The sequence below is a fragment of the Lycorma delicatula genome, chromosome 9, assembly GCF_047948215.1.
Source record: "Lycorma delicatula isolate Av1 chromosome 9, ASM4794821v1, whole genome shotgun sequence".
In the NCBI taxonomy this organism is placed as follows: Eukaryota; Metazoa; Arthropoda; class Insecta; order Hemiptera; family Fulgoridae; genus Lycorma; species Lycorma delicatula.
Window position 1 is genome coordinate 73,024,401 of NC_134463.1, and position 18,530 is coordinate 73,042,930.

Consider the following 18,530-nt stretch of genomic DNA (forward strand, 5'->3'; position numbering starts at 1 on the left):
ACACTTTATTTCTTCCTTAAAGCTTATTTAATTTTCAAAATGACTTTGATTTTCAAGAAAAATTTAATTTTTAGCTAACATTTTTTTAAATTGATTAATTTTGAAAAGGGCTGAGGTTTTTACCGTTTTTAACGTACAGTTATTCCTAAGTTTCAATTGATTTAGCGCACATGCATATGTAATTTTTACGATTAATTCATTTACAATTTTTTACAGTTGTTTAAAAACATAAATAAATAGCTGCTTTTGTTTATCATGTGTGTGTTACTAATTTAAAGTGTGTAAAGTATTTAACTGCAATCTTTTAAATTCTGTGATATTTTTTCAAAACATCATACAATGCCTAAAAGACATTCTTCAATTGGGAGAAATACAAAAAAAAGCACGTATGATGAAAACTGTTCGTGCGGCAAAGACTGAAGATGAAAGACAGTCAAGATTGGAAAGCGACCGAATTCACACAGCCCAATCCAGTTCAACTGAAACAACTGAATAACGGGAAATGCGATATGCCACCTGATGTATGACTGACTGCACCTGCCTCCGGTTACTTGACTAATAAATATAAAATAAAAAGATTGACCACCACGGGAAACGCAAGTAACCGTATAGGGCGAGCGAAGCTGCGCCTGGGAGCTAGTCATTAATAAAAAAAAAAACGTAAAAATAAATAAACTAAAACTTCTTTACTAATTTTAGAGCAAACACGTACTAATGCGGCGCAGCCTCGGTCAGGGAAGCAGATGGCCGCAAGCGGTAAATTTGTATGGAACTCGCATGAATGAACGCACGTGGCCGGTGCGAGAAACTGGTCACTGTGGCCAAAAGTTTGTCGATTTGGGCACCACGACAAACTGAAATCTTGCGGCCAAAATCTCGATTAATTGTAATGGGACAACGCACACACGCCATTATAATTTGCTGCCTGATCGCAGTGTACGATCAGACAGCGATCAGTTCAGTTTTGTGCAAACGTACGCAAAATTGTAATTTTAGTGCGTAATTTAATAAAAAAAGTGTAATAATATATTTTTCAAATTAATTTTTTTCTCTTGACTCTTTTTTTAAAAAATATTGATACATCGAAAATTGATTTCGATACAGAAAAATTAATTTCTGATGGACTTCAATTTTATCCATTTTTCAAAAAAAAAAAAAAGTTAAAGCTTTATTCGATCCGTCACAAACAAGCAACTAAATGCACGCGTATTTTAAAGTAAGATTTTAAAAAGCCACAATTTTTTAAATTCTCATTCTTTCTTTCTAATTCCATTTACTTCTCGCAAAATACACTTGATAATTAGAAAAATTAAAAAAATACAAGTATTAAGTTCAAAAAACTATTAAGGTCCTCAATAGAATTACCTAAAAAATCCTTAAAAATATTTCACGTTCTCTCTCTATTAAATTATATATAATTTTTTTTTGAAAACGCAAACTCACACGGCTATGTTTAAAAATAAAAATAAAAAAATAAAACGTTTTACAAAGCAAGTCTGAAAATCACAAACCGGTTTTGTTAAATAAGTAAGGTGAATTGGAAATTTAATTAAATTTAGGATAATTAAATTCACATATTAATTAACAGTAATCAGATAATTACAGTTTAATTATGTACTAAAAACCTTGAATAGATGATTATTCGTAGGTTGTTCTAAGTAAGGTGAAAAATATTTTATATTTATCTGTAATAGTTGACGAAATTTTAACGTGATAAGCATGTAAATTTCATTCGCAAGAGAACTGACAACAAAGTTTTAATATTTTACTGGCACCGATTATTTATTCTTATTTAGTAGAAAATTAATTATACATGAAAAAAGTTAGCTAAGATTTCTTTTTTGGTGTGGTGGTAATTTATGATGAAGTTTTATTGTAAAATTTACACGAAATGTTTAAATAAACTAAAAAAAATTCAAAAAATTGGTAATTCTTTATTTTTCTGCTCTCTACCGCCAAAATAACTTTCAAGAAAATGCTTTGATTTATCTTATTTTAAAATGTTAAATGGAAGAAACTAAAAATCATTCCACTAAAAAACGAAAAACCAATAAAAAAATTACTCAGGATTACATTTTAGGGATTGGGGGTGAATTATGACATTTTATTATAATATTTTTACTAATTTATAAGTTTATTAATTTATTCTAAGTTTATATAAACCAAAACGTTTTGAAAATTCAAAAAACTCAATATTTTTAAACTTTTGAGTGTCTCAAATATTCTTCTTTTTTTTCTTTTTCCTGTTTAGCCTCCGGTAATTACCGTTCAGATAACACTTCAGAGGATGAATGAGGATGATATGCATGAGTGTAAATGAAGTGAAGTCTTGTACAGACTCAGTTCGACCATTCCTGAGATGTGTTGTTAATTGAAACCCGACCACCAAAGAACACCGTATCCAATATCTAGTAATCAAATCCGTGAAAAATAACTGACTTTCTTAGTACTTGAACGCTGAAATTCTCGACTTCCAAACAGTTGATTTGGGAAGACGCGTTCACCACTAGACCAACCCGGTAGGTTTCATCCCCAATATTGCCGCCAAAGTATTTTTTTGGGGATTGCTTGAACTACTACTATGCCTAGGAAGCTGTTAAAAAATATTCGGTCAAAAAATACACAATAAATAAAAAGATAGGTTTACAATTTTTGGGTAAGGAGGAATTTTGAGGCAAAACTCCTTAAAAAATGGTAAGATAAATTCGGATTATATTGGCAAAATTTTGAGAAAAACCCTCCTTAAACCCCATAAACCCTCCATAAACCCTCCATAAAACCCTCACTTCCTGTAGATATTGACCCTAAAAATTACCAAAAAATTGTCTCATATATTCCAGTCTCTGTATAAAATCGGTCTATCCATTCAAAATTTATTAACCTATATCCCGTTTTTTGACTGATTACCATACTTTCCTTCTTTCAGCATAGCTCTAAAGCTATGATGACAGGTAATTGAAAAAAACTAAGATTCAAATCTTACGTTTTACTCTGATATGAAGTTCATAATGTTTTAAATAAAAAAAATTAGCTTATTTTATATAGTTTATTTGTTCATCTGTCATTGAATATAATTCATAAATTTGGGGTAAACTTTATAATTCCGGTGTAAAAAACACTGTTCACAGTAAAACAATTTTTAATAAATCAAGCTTTTATCCGAGAGTAGATGTATTTAATAATTTCAACGTATCAATAGTGAAGCAATTATATGTCAAAAGGCTTTTTAAGTATATTAAAAAATATAGAATCAATTTCAAACATAACGAAAAATAATAAATGGATAACTTTCAAAGTTGGGACACCAAACAAATTTGTAATTATATGTTCACGGTTATTTATTGTACAAAGGCAATATCATTTCATTAGCAATAAATTAATAATTTTTTTTAGTATTTGTTAATCAAACGTAACTTATGGTGAATAATATTGATATTACTCGATATCAGCTGGATTAACGAAAATATCTTCTTTGACCTGAAATATTTAAATTTATAAATTAATCTTCTCATTATTTATATTAATTTAGACGCGTGTTTATTTTATTTTTACACATTATTTTATTTCTCCCCCATTTGTGTTGATATATTCTGCTAGATATTTAATTGATGTATATATATATCTGTTTTACGTTTTTTACAACTTTTCCAATCATCATGTGATTTATCCTACAATTCCGGAAGAAATTTCAAAATTGATATTAAATATATGGTAGCTTTTTTCACTATTTCGAAATAATGTTCATTTTTTATTCTTTTATTACTTTCCTAGCAACATAGCTCTAGAGCATTCGTTTTCAAAGTGGGCGATAACGCCCCCTTGTGGGCGCTGGAGGCCTTCAGTTGAGGGGGGGACTGTAGAAGGCCCAGAGAAAATTGGGGAAAAAGCACATTAGATTCATCCTTCACATTAATGTAAGTGTAATTTTTCAATTGAAAGCTATTGAATACGCTATCTCTATTGTTGTTATATAACTATATAGATACAATTGTAATTCTTTTGAAAGCAATTTTAATAAAAATACATCCAAATTATGCGTTTTAATTGTTTCATTTAACATGTAAGTTTTAATTTAGAAATAGGATATACCACGTTTAAAAACAATAATTTCAATTGCTGTTTTTAAGAGCGCGTCTTAAAAACAGCAATTGCAGTTATTATTTTTAACAGATAGCAACTTTAAAAGTTTTGGGGACGCTAGAAAATTTTTATTCTCAATGTGGGCGGTGGGCGAAAAAGTTTGAGAATCAGTGCTTTAGAGCTATGCTGTAAGAAGGAAAGTATGGCAATCAATCAGAAGATGGGGTATGGGTATACTTGCATTTCTCCACATTTCATGACCCAGGAATCCCAAAAAAACAAAAACGTGGGGCGGGGTGATATTCGTACTTACGTACGTATTTACGTCATGTGTTGGCGTGTTCGAAACAATAAATTTTGACTGGATAAACCGAATCCACTAGGTTGGTCTAGTAGTGAACGCGTCTTCTCAAATCAGCTGATTTGGAAGTCGAGAGTTCCGCGTTCATGTCCTAGTAAAATCAGTTACTTTTATATGGATTTGAATACTAGATCGTGGATACCGGTGTTCTTTGATGGTTGGGTTTCAATTAACCACACATCTCAGGAATGGTAGAACTGAGACTGTACAAGACTACAATTACAATCATACATATTATCCTCTGAAGTAATACCTGAACGGTTATTCCCGGACGATAAACAGGAAAAAGAATGACTGGATAAACTGATTTAGATGAAATTTTGTACAGAGATTCGTATATAAGGGGGAATTTTGTTGGTAAAAATTTGGAATCAATATTTTCAGGAGTGGATGTTTTTTCAAGGATTTATCAAAATTTTGCAAACATAACCCCACTTTAAATTAAGCTCCGTACATGCGTGCATGTTTATCTAACCATTTTTTTTTTAATTTTGTCCCAAAATTTCTTCTTACTTAAAAATCGAAAAAACTATATTTTTATTTATTATACATTTTTAACAGAATTTATTTAAATCTAGACACAGTAGTACTGAAGCGAACAAAAACTAATAAATAAATAAAAAACTACTTTGGATTAATAGAGGAAGTGATGAAACCGATCAAGAATTAAAAAGTTTTGAAAAATTCAAAACTTCTTTTAATTTATTTAAACTTTTTAATAATATTAAAAGTTTAAATAATAGATTTTTAGTAATGGTATTATAATAACATTCCATTATAATTCACCCCATCCCGAAAAAAGAGATCTTAATTTTGTTATTGGTTGTACATTTTTTAGCGAATTTTTTCTAGTTTCTTCCATTTAACAAAATAAATATGCAATAATAAAAAAAACCTTCTTGGAGGTGGAGAGCAGAAAAAAATAAAAAATGCAGATTTTTTAACATTTTTAAAACGTGTTTTGTTTATTTAAACATATAATAATAATTTTACATTAAAACTTCATCATAAAAAATTAATTTACCCCCAAAAAAAAATTTTGATAATTTTTTTCATGAATTATTATTATTATTTTTCCACTATATAAGAATAAATAACTAGAGCCAGGAAAGTATTAAAACTTTGATGAACTTTTTTAAAACTATTTGGAAGATAATACAATAAGCATTATTACTAAAGGTGTCGCGATATTAGCAAAATATTTCCAGTTTCCAGTAAAGCTTGGATAGAATGATACGGGATATTCAACTTAATTTGTCCACACTACGATATTCGAGTTTATTATACACGTGATCGTGTCGTTCTGTAGAAAATAGCTACACAACAAAATTAACAATTTTTATATATCTTTAAAATAAGAGTTTATGTAATTTAATGTTGCCCAACTATTAACAAAAGTATACGTAGAATAAATAATAGTTTGGGATTTATATTTCTAGATCCTCAGAACTGCGTAATTATTGCACAAATTACTCTTTTAATTAATTCAAATTACACTGTAACAAAATGATTTCGCTTTCAGCAATTAAAGGCTAGGTATAATCTGTTTCACTATGACTTTGTTGTACCATCACAGATATTTTTTTTTTACGTAGTTCTGTTTTGGTAGAGTAATATAAATCAAATAAATAATATACAATAATGATATTTTTATTTTAAACTACTCCAAATGAATCAGGAAAATCAAGTAAAGTATTGCTGAACATTTTAAAAACCTACATGAAATATGTGGGTTTTAAATGAATAAATTAGTCTTGAAAATATTACTAATATTTTTAAGTATGGTAAATTATTAACATACCATCTTATCAGTACATTATATAGTTATTATCATTGTACAGTATATAGTCATTAAAAATGTATTACATTATTTACGACTAAGAGTGTAAGGTTTTTTTTTGGATAAATTATTTATTTTTTTATTTAATAGCATTTGAAAATGTGCCTACTATTATTTTATACTTTATTTTTATTTCACAATTTAAACGATTTTATAATGCCATCTAAATAACTAATTAAAGTTTAATTTCGACGTCATGTACATACATAATAAATAATCTATATAAACAACAGACAATCTTCATTTTTTGTGTACCCTAATAACTCAAAAACTACTTAAATAATAACGCTGAAAATTTCACAATTTATTATTATTTGTCCCGGGAGTCTTCATATTATTAGTTCCAGAATAATTTAATAACATAATATTTAATCATATAGTAACCGTCTGAGAAAGAGTCGATATTGACATAGACAACGATCGATATAGATAATGACAATCGATAAGACGATATCTTTCGATATATACGACATTAAGACAAACGAGCAATATGCAGCTGCGGCCGGTCGTGGCCACATTGCGTATGGCCGAACAAGCGGCCAGCAAGGTGGTGGGTCGCGCCTAGGCCATCCAATCACAAGATGGATGTCACCGAGATAGCTGCAGTTCTGTATTTATGTAATCGCTTGAAACAGCAAAGAAAAAAGTATTAGATACCTCTCATTTCAACACGAAGTCGTTTTTCAAAAGGCATGTTTTATAATTTTTTATTTTATGATCTGTGTCAACATGAAAAAAAAATGTTTCAATTTCACAAAAATGTCAGTCAAGAGTTGTGATGACTTATTTAAAAAATTTCAGACAACATAAGAGATACATGTCACATCATTGCGTTTGTGCATAGGAAATTTTTTTGGAATAATAATCGGAAGACAGATCCCATAAACTTGGTCTTTCTTTAACATTACTTTGTTTTAAAATATTTAAGCCTAACTCGCATACAGGCTTAAATATGACATTCTACTTAAAAGAATTCTTCCCCTTCGTTTTTGACGGTATTATGCTGTTAATAAGACTAAATATAATTAACCCAACATTTCGACACGTACTTGTTTGTTCGGACTCCAAGGATGCCTTACAGGCGATTAATGACATGTACTCCTAACATTCTGTCGTCTGTGATACACAGTCTTTTATCTTTGAAATGGCTCTACGTAGTAAAATTGTCCGGGAGCGATGACGTCAATTCGTTTTGCGCCCGAAAAAAAATTCGACGGTAAAAAGTGGGCTGTTTATCAATATCCAATTTAAACGTGGTCGTACATCTATTCAAGATGATTGCTCGAAATAATTACGAAATCTTCACAAAAACCCACAATGCCGCATTATATGATCCCCGACGAACGTACGCGAGGTTACTGACATTAGAAACATCTCAATAGCCCGTGTCCATACATTTTACACGGTGTTTTGGGTATGAAAAAGCTTTCCGCTTGATGAGTGTCGCATATGTTAACATCTCAATTCCCTCCCGAGGGAGAAGAACACCCGCCTTGTGATATGTCTGATTGCCACACCACCCTCTCCGTTCCTAGCCATTAGTGGCTTAATCGGAGAACATCTTCTTGCTCCCGTTTCTAGCCACTCATGGCTAGAAACGGAGGGAATGGTGTAGCGACCAGACACGCTACATGGAGGGTTTTCTTCCCCATGGGGGAAATTGAGATTGACCAATTGAATGGTGATATTTATCTAAACGTCCACATCTAGCCAAAAAGAAGCTACTCTTCATCACGATAATACGCCTGTACATTCCGAGACGAATGTACAGGCGTAAAAAATTCATTACCAATGCTTCTAAGTGTTGTATGTTCTAGTGTTATGCGTCGTATTCGCCTCCAAGCGATTATTTCCTCTTCCCATACCTGAAGAAATGGATCGCTGGAAGAAGATTCAAAATTGTTGGTCTCGGTGTATGAAATTGAAATGAGACTAAGTTGAAAAAATTAAATAAGATTTTCTAAAAACTGCTATTAAATAAAAAAATAAATAATTTATCCAAAAAAAACCTTACACTCTTAGTCGTAAAAATCTTTCTTTGTCAGGCAGAAAACTTTCCGAACGGCCCTCATATACGTTCATTGATCCCCATTGTTCTTTTTATATTCATCTATTTTTTCCCTATAATAATTTTATTTAGCAGGTGAAATCAAATTAGTGAAATTATTCCTATAAATTCTAAAAATTATCAGTTGCTATTTTATACCTTTCTGTTCATTTTATTCCAAATATTAATTGAATTAAAAGGGTTCAAGTAATTCACGGTTTAATTTATTGATTCGTTGTAATTATTTTAATCGAGGATTTGTATAGTGCATAATTTATTAACAAAAAATTTCGTTAGGTAAACTAAATTTATAGATCTATTATCGGTATATAAATAAAGCACTGTGATATGAACGATAAGTTCCTGGTAGATCATTACCCACTTTTCTTATAAATTTATTCGGAGAATTATTTTTGATAATTATCTAATGCCAGGTGAAACGTTATTAATCCACCGGGTTGGTCTAGTGGTGAACGCGTCTTCCCAAATCAGCTGATTTGGAAGTCGAGAGTTCCAGCGTTCAAGTCCTGGTAAAGCCAGATATTTTTACACGGATTTGAATTAGATCGTGGATACCGGTGTTCTTTGCTGGTGGTGGTTGGGTTTCAATTAACCACACATCTCAGGAATGGTCGAACTGAGAATGTACAAGACTACACTTCATTTACACTCATTACATATATCATCCTCTGAAGAAATATCTTAACGGTAGTTACCGGAGGCTAAACAAGAAACGAGAGAGAGAGGTGGAACATTATTGTATTCTTTTTAAAAATATTTCTTCTTCTAATTACGTTTATTTTACTTTATGACCTGATATTCTAAATAAAATGTGGTCAATGTATTAATTTTCCTCTCTAGTAATTGCATTAATATAAGATAACAAACCACATTTATTTAAAATATTAATACAGTTCAGTGCTTTACTGTTACTGTAAATGTTCTTTAAATATATTTATATTTCATCCCCGATAAATAAAGAATATTTGATATCTGTTAACTAACTCAAATAATTATTAATAAATTCTAAAAAAAACGATCTAAATTACTATTGTCAAAGATCGATAAATAACTTAATTTTAATCTAATAGATTAATATTATAATTTGCCTTCAATTTTTACGTTCTAACAGATTAGATAAGGCAATTTATACATCGATCCATTTATAAATACATACTTATAAAAGTCGTCATATATTTTCATATAATTGTTCCTTATAATAACTGTATACCAGGAAAACTACAGTTAAATAGTTTTCATGCAGTTAATTATCTAACAACCCACCAGGTTGGTCTAGTGGTGAACGTGTCTTCGCAAATCAGCTGATTTCGAAGTCGAAAGTTCTAACGTTCAAATCCTAGTAAACTTTTATACGGATGTAAACTTTTATACGGATTTGAATACTAGATCGTGAATACCAGTGTTCTTTGGTGGTTGGATTTCAAAAAACCATACATTTCAGAAATGTTCAACCTGAGACTGTACAAGACTACACTTCACTTACACTCATACATATAATTCTCTGAAGTAATGCCTGACGGTGATTCCCGGAGGCTAAACAGGAAAAAAGTTTATTAGCTAATGAAGGAAAGTTTTCACTTGACTACGTTTCAGTTAAAATAATAACATCAAATTAATTTTTGCAATTATTCAGTGAGTGAGTATAGTTATTCATCAAAATGGTTGTTTAAGCTAGAAATGTTGAGGTGAAAAATATTTTTAAAATGTACGCTGCCTATTTTCATTTTATATATTGGTAACTAACTAAAACAATTTTCAATTACATCTGTTTCAATTAAGTTTGAATTCAATGATTTGAATAACTCATAGAATTTATCAAAAGAAGTCGTAAGATATTTTGGAATTTTTTTTTTTGGAAATGTCCCCGACAATTGTAAAACTATTACTAATGTCGTAATCAAACATTCCAGTTAACTATTAGTTAGTAAGTATATATCTTGTAGCACTTCCTCATGCAGATTCACTCTTTTTTGATGGGTTCTTCATGTAAATTTGGAAAAAAGGAATATTTCATTGTCCTTTTTGTCTCGCAATCTCGATTGGTTCTACATTTTTCAACAGCCCAAAGAGATTTAATCCTTTGAGAATGTCCATCCATAATAGAATCAACGAAATTCTCTGAATGATTGTCACTGTCGTACGGGTACGGCTTTCCAGAAATATTTCGTATTCTCTCATATACCCTCCGTCAACAAGATATAATGGTAGCACCGGGTAAAATGCTATCTGCGATTGCCTCTATAAGAGTTCCGCAGATGGGTCCAACACAACAGTATATAAGAAACATTCAATAATTTCTTCGCAAACATGTCCGAATACCCACTGAGTAGGATAAATCGGGGCTACTTTATATTAACGCCTAAAGAAGGGCACGATTTCTATTGTATGTCCAGTCCCACCGATTCTAACCGGTTAATAATTAAGGAATAAGCATAAACCACCCTCAGATAGCAATTCCAATCTGTGATTATCACTTCCATTCCTATGCGAGTTCATCGGCGCAATATCTGGTCTTGGAATACTCTCTTTTACCGTTTAACCTCCGGAACCACCGCAAGGTATTAATTCAGAGGATAAACGAGGATGATTCGTATAAATGTGAATGAAGTGCAGTCTTGTACAGTTTCAGGTCGACCCTTTCTGAGATGTGTGATTAATTGAAACCCACCCGCCAAAAAACACCGGTATCCACGATCTAGTACTCAAATCAGTATAAAAGTAACTAACTACCTTTACTAGGATTTGTACGTTAGAACTCTCGACTTCGAAATCAGCTGATTTGCGATGACAAGTTCATCACTAGACCAGCCCGGTGGGCTAGGTCGTGAAGTACTCCTTACACCAGTAATAGATAAATAATGCAATTTTACAATTCTACAGCCATTTAAATTTCCGTTCAGTAAGTTATTCTATTGCATCGCCAATGATCGGACGGTCCACTTAACGATATAACCATTTAATGGATGATACGACATATCCTTTCCTGAAATAGAATTTCGTTTTGTTGAAAGTACCGTATTGCATTTTCTTTCGAGTTAACTTTTTCGGCAATTTCAGGCAAGAATATTGTACTTCTATCTTACCTTTACAACAACTAAACTTAAATAAAGCAAAGCAATATATTTATTAGCTTTTATAAAAGAAATTAATCAGAAATATTAAGAAATAATTGTAATTTATAAAAATGGTAACCGTTTAATATTCCAGAAAACAGAAGAAACGTTGTTGAATAACAATGCAATCGCATAACTACAATCAGAAGTTGATAAGATAAACTTTATAAATACAAGTTGATGGGACATTCTATGAAAGGCTCCAATTTTTTCCTACAAGTTAAAAAATTTGCTTAAAAAAATTAATTAACTAACCTTCAGTTTTTTAAAAATACTCCTATTTTACGGCCTTTTGTCTTTTTTCTGCTTAATAAAATTCTGATAGTTTTTCTCTAAACAAATTTAAATTTATTTTCCTTGGCAAAAACTTTAGCATTGTAGATTATCTCCTCATAGTAATTAGAAAGATTTTCGTTGATAAAAAATTATCCACGTGGCAAATTTTAAACAGGTAGATATTGTGAAGTTGATTTCTTGCTGTATTATTTCTAATTTTAGATTTAAAATTTTTGTTTTATTTTTTAAGTTATCGAGTCATATTTCCTTAGTAGACCGGTTCTTAAAGTGTTTCGATTTCATAAACCTTGGTCATAATTTTTTTGTTTACTTTTTTTGATTTCTTTATGTTGTTTTAAATGTTTCAATTTACATTCGTCAATTTTACTAGTAATTATTTTTATACCTTGCCCTAGATCAGAAATCCTTTCTTTGCCATTTTTAGTCACTCTTTTATGGTTTTTAATTACAACGTAATGATAGAATTTATTCCATTGAATAATTCTTTAAGCTTTTAAGTTGTAATCGACGTGTTGCCTCGAAAAAGTCTCAGCCAAAAGAGATCCAAAATCTTTTATTCTCAGAAAGAATAAAAGAATATTGGAAGAATAGAAAAGAACACATATGGAACAGAACGCAAGAATGGCGGGAGTTTCAATATTTCTCCCTACAGGTCGCAGAGCCTGGACAATGTCCCTTGCTGCTGTATCTTTCTATTATCGGGAGGATTTCATCGGTTATTTAGTGGCGGTTATAAATTTTAAGTTTTATTTATGGATGGATTTGGTAATTTGCGTTCCTATCCGTATGAATCAGCGTGAAATTTATTTACTGGTTCTGACCGTGAGAGACTAAGCTTTTAAGCGTAGTAATCCCGGCGTCATTCCCCTTCAGTCCATCCGCTGAAGTACCCTCGGTACCAGCACTTTTGGGCTAGAAGGAGTGCGCCTACCGGAGCTCTAGTTATTTGGAGGGAGAAATGCGCCCCGTTCTCCGGAGGGAGTCTCTTCGTGGGACGGTGTGGGGTTTTGTCTAGCTTTTTATAGTTTTAACAAAATTTAATTGCGAAAACGGTCAATTTCACGGCCGGAATTTTTGTGCGGTTTCCATTTATAAGTTACGCAATATAGAGGCTTCTAAGCCTGGTTTGTCATTTTTTGACTCTCGTACCGCCTCTTCACGGTGGTTCGTTTAATATGGCATGAGGCCGTTTTCTTATACCCTGTGGAGTATGGTCCTCTCGGCAGATGTCCCGGAGATGGCCGTGTTCGGTACGGCCGCTCTCCCGAACAGAAGAACACATATCGAAAAAAACCTGATCTAACGTATCCCTAGGCGGGTGAATTAAAACACAATAAAAGGAAGCCTTACTAAACTGATCGTTAATAAGTAACTTATGATTTTAAGGTACCAATTTTTTTTTAAGGAATTAATTTTTAACATTTTTTTTTTAATATTATATACTCGAGGTTTAATATTTCAAGAGATTTTCGAAAAATTAAACATTGCGAATGCAAGCGGAATACACGCTTCATTATCTCTTTCTTAATTTTTTTTTTATTGATGAATTCACCACAAAAGCTTACTAAGAAGCTTGTACGCGGGAACGTGAAAATGGAAATGTGTGGCGTATGAAAAATTCTATGCCTGACCGGGGGATTCGAACCCGGTCACGGCCTTTAACCAGAGACCTCCGGATTAAAGGCCGAGACGTTACCACTCCATCACGGAGCTCGACAAGCTATTATTTTTTTAATAAATAAACATGTTTATTTTAATTTTTCTTTATTATCGTTTTGTTAATTAGTAATTTCATTTAAAAACAAACTTACTCAACCTGTGTTAATAATGATGGAAGTTGTTTTCCTCTTTGCTTTTACTATTAAAATCACTGTTGTATACATGAGAACTCTCGCACACGAACGTAATTCAATGTAAGCGTCTTACCTTGAATTTGTCCTCCAAAACAACGTGACGTATTGGCACATCAGGATTACAACTTCTGCTGACAACTTTTAATATGTTGTTCTTTGTTCTCGTTTTTAAGATAAATAATAGCCACGATTTATATTATTTATTCAATTTATCATATTTTTATTTATAAAATATTAGACAAAATATTTTTATGTTTTATATATATAATATCAGTTTACAGCGATTGCGTCGTTTTTTGTTTTTTTTTTACAGATGTTCACTTTTATGATAATATTTCCATAAATTTTCAAACTTCATAGTCCACAAATGTGGTTATTAATATTTTAGATTTATATTTTAACTGAAAATAAATAATAAATTACCCAATGAAAAAAATAGTGTATTTTTATTTTGGCTCAATATTAAGAAATAAGTTAATTACATCGTTATATTAATGTATTCAAAAATTCAAACTATTACTATTTATTTATTTATTGTAAGTCGTAAAAGAAATTAATTTTTTTTTTAATACTTTTATTTATAGTCGCATCAACAATTAAAGTCATTAACGACTTATCAGCGTAATGTACCTGTACCGGTAAATTTGTAGTTTTGAACAAACTCAGGTCGACTACTCCTACCCATCGGGTTGGTCTAGTGGTTAACCCGTCTTCCCAAATCATCTGATTTGGAAAGTCGAGAGTTACAGCGTTCAAGTCCTAGTAAAGCCAGTTACTTTTAAAACGGATTTGAATACTAGATCGTGGATACAGGTGTTCTTTGGTGGTTGGGTTTCAATTAACCACACATCTCAGGAATGGTCGAACTGAGAATCTACAAGACTACACTTCATTCACACTCATACATATCATCCTCATTCATCCCCTGAAGAATTATCTAAACGGTAGTTACCGGAGGGTAAACAGGAAAAAAAAGAGAGGTCGACTACTCCCGAGACGTGTGGTTAATTGAAACCCAACCACCAAAGAACATCGATATCCACGATCTAGTATTCAAATGCGAATAAAAGTTACTGGTGGGTTAACTTTCGTAAATTTTATTAGGGTTTGAACCTGAGAACTTCCACTTTGAAGTTAGCTGATTTACGACGACGAGTTTACCACTAGACCAACCCGGTGGGTAGATGCATTTTAAATTATTGAATTAGAAAATCTGTGTATTTGTAATTAATTTTAATAATATTTTTGTAAAAAGAAAAACAAAACACAAGTTCTACGCAGCTGACGATTTTGTTAAGATCGTCAGCTGCAAAGTACCACTAAATCGATATAAAGAAATACTAAGTACAAAAATATTAGGAAAAAAGTAATCTAAATCGATATAAAAAAAACGTAAGTCAGAACTAGAACGCAGGATCTGGCCTGTTCTAGATTTTTCTTACTAAGTATTATTTTTGGTATAAGAATATAAAAAAGAAGTAATACGTGTAGTGTATAATGAAAGAACGTTTTCTTAACCACGGATATTTTGTTAATATATGAGGATAAAATTTTTATAGAAATATATGTTGGTAAGTAAGTGCAAATGAAACAAGAAAAATGTTTTAAAAATTAACAAAAACTGTACTCAAGGTGCCTCTTTACTTAATTTAGCCAACAAATACACCGTAAGAGTAAATAAAATATTTTTAATTAGATCAAATGAAAGAGAAAACCATATGATTTTTAAGAGCGTACGTAGTCCAACCGAGTAATGATTACACAGAGGCTTCATGAATATTATACTATGTTTTATTCTTAATACTATTATACTTCCCCTTTTTAACTCCGGAACGACTGCCCATTTAATTTTTATTAGATATATATATTATAACTACCTAGAAGTAAAAAAATATTTCCTAATATTGTTTGACATTAACAACGCGAGGTATTTTTCAAAAATGATTTTATCAGATTTAATATTACTGAATATATTTTTAAATGTTTGTTCTTGGTAAAAGCAAGGAGAACTTTCCTGGCAAAAATAAATTTGCTAATATCAAATATAAATCTAAAAATTGACGAACTCCATGGCGGAGTAGTAGTCCGGGTTCGAATTCCGGTAAGATATGGCATTTTTGATACGCTACAAATTTTTCCATTTTCTTATTCCCTCTCACAAGCTTCTTTGTAAGCTTGTGAGGTAGATTAATTCATCAGTCAGAGAAAGAAAAACTTGGAAATATTTATGTAAAATATTTGTTACGTATTATGTTAGTAAAGCATGGACAACAGAAAAATAAAAAAAAAATCTGACAACAAAGTAGTAGGATTTTCCCGTCACGCGGCTAAAGCCGCGTTCCGAGAACGTCCTACAACTGTTGGTTGTTTCTGATGCATAGCTAACACATACAACTTAATTTAAAATATTTATCATTTTATTTAAATATAATATTTTTTCGTTTATTTAATTCAATGATTCTAATTAAATCGCGCGTGCAAACATTATTTAATTCGCGCTGGTGTGGCGGTACTAGCGGCGACGGTCGGCACTAACTAGACTAATGTAATTTCACAACTTACATAGAACAACTTTTGTTTATACGGTCAGCAGATAGGAGTAGCCGTGAGGCATAACGCACCAAATACCGATTCAACCAGGCAACCGAGTTCGATACACAACCAGCACGAGTTACATTTTTTTACACTAAATATTATTCATTTATTTAATTCTACTGCTCACCTTCTTTTTTTTTCTTTCTTTTTCTTCCATACCTAGGAGGGTGGACCAACTAACGCATCGCACACTCTCAGAGGTTGCCTTTGCCTCTAACCTGCCGAGACCCGCGTCCGTTCTCCGCGGAGGTCGTTCACCCAGTAGGCCGGGACTGGGTCTTTTATATGCCTGCCTCTAACCGTACCCCTTCCCTAGGGAGGGATCCAGCCGGGTCTCGGTCTTTTTTTTATTACCCACGAACTCAGGGAGTCCCCGGTCAGATCAACAGTGGTCCAACTCAGCGAACCACCCTCTCATGAGCAGAGCTGCCCCTGTAAGACCCTATGTCCAGGTTACCCCGTTTCACTCAACAGCGTCTCGTTCCTTAGTCTTTAAAAAAATTCTTAACTAAGGTTGCTACGACGTTCCATTCACGATGTCCCTTTAACATGTATTGTACGGTATTATCCGGTGTCAGTCCTTGAATGGCCCATGTGTGCCTCAATTCGTCCAACCGGTGACACAAGTATATCGTCTGTTTCACGGTATCTATTTCTTCACAGTATTGGCAAACCGGTTCGGGCCTTCTGCCAAAGCGGTTATTGCTCACCTGTAACGTTACATCATAAAAAAGACTACAAAAGCATTTTTTGGAGTGGAGATAAGATTTTGCAAAAACGTTTTTTGCAAATATTGTTGTTTTTTAGTTGTTAATAAATGTGCCTAAGAAAAATATTACCTTAATTAGGCGAAATCTCGAGATACTGAGGGTGATCTTGCAAGCAATACAGCCTCACCCCCTTGACCTTTTAAGTTGAAAATGTAATGATATCAATGCTACATATGTAGAAGTAATCTGACCAAGTTTGGTAAAAATCAGTCCAGTAGTTCTGGAGATATAAGGTGATTTAGAGGCCGATATCGAACACACACACACACCGTGAAATCGGGAAAGGCATCAGTTGCCGCCTTCCCACCATTAGGACAAACAGAGATTTATCGCAGGACAGATGGAGTCCCACCCCGGCCATCCACTCACCGACCATCGTGATAGCGACATTAGCGGCACGTGTCACCTCCTCTTCGGTCTAGATGTATAGATGCGTTAGTATCTTTATATCGCACACGGTAGTCATAGTTGATGAATCGCTTGCGCGTGACGCTCGTTTTTTCTCAGTTAAATCTCATCTCGAAGCCTGCGTTAAAAAGCTTCGCTTAAAAAAAGTCAAGAAAGTACAAAAATACAAGAATTAAATAGTTGTCGACGCAAATGGAAACGACTTTTAATAGTATTTAACTTTACAAAGTCTTTGGAAAATAGTTTATTAAATAACTACAGTATATTATTGGCATTTTCTTATTTCAAATCCTTTTATTTAGTAATTATAACTCCTTGAGATGTTCCAGGCTTTCTGAAACCGTTAGATAAAGGGGATGCAGTTTACCCAGAATGCTCATAAAATATTTAAATATTATTGCACTTAATAAAATTTATACAGTTTTACATTTTGGTCATAATATTAAGGAAATTATATTTTACCGGTCAGGTTCGTGCAGCTTGGCATTCAAGAGTTCACTAGTCACCTATCTTAGTTGTTTCGTCATTGTGTTTTGTCCATCAGTCTTGAATGTATTTGTGATTCAAAAGAGGAAAATCTTTTTGCTCTAGTTACCAATGAAATACTGATCAATATTTTTTATTCCTGGAATGGAAAACTTTACCTTCTCCCAACAAAATTAATAGTTCCTCTTTTAAGAATATTATTCGTTGTGATACATAGGAACAAGCGGGATGGTCCCTAAAACGCTAGCATGGATAGCAATAACGTGAAAAGAAGGAAGGATTATTAATATGAAATGGAAAGAAGATAAAATTTGGTTATATAGACTTTCAAGATGTCTAAAAATATTAAATGTATAGATACTATTTTGAAATTAACATAAAAGAAATCATTTCATAATGTATTATATTTATTTTTGTATTATCTTTACAAACATACTATTTGCTTTGTAAAAACAAACTAAATCGCTCAGATAACACCTAGATTATATATAAGTGAAGTAAATGTATTAATTCAAAGATAGCCTGATTCGATATACAGAAGAACTGGATGCTAACAATAATAACATACATTAATCAGACCATACTAGAAATTAGTTATTACTCTACACAAAGCAGTATATATAAATTTTTGTGATAATTACTTTTAAAAGAAACGAAAT

The 18,530-nt window shown here is 32.1% G+C and overlaps 1 protein-coding gene across 3 annotated transcripts in view; it reads left to right on the forward strand.

Annotated features, from left to right (window-relative positions):
- Window positions 1-18,530, forward strand: part of LOC142329972 (lactosylceramide 4-alpha-galactosyltransferase-like) — a 280,005-nt gene that overhangs the window by 203,644 nt on the left and 57,831 nt on the right. The window lies entirely within an intron of this gene.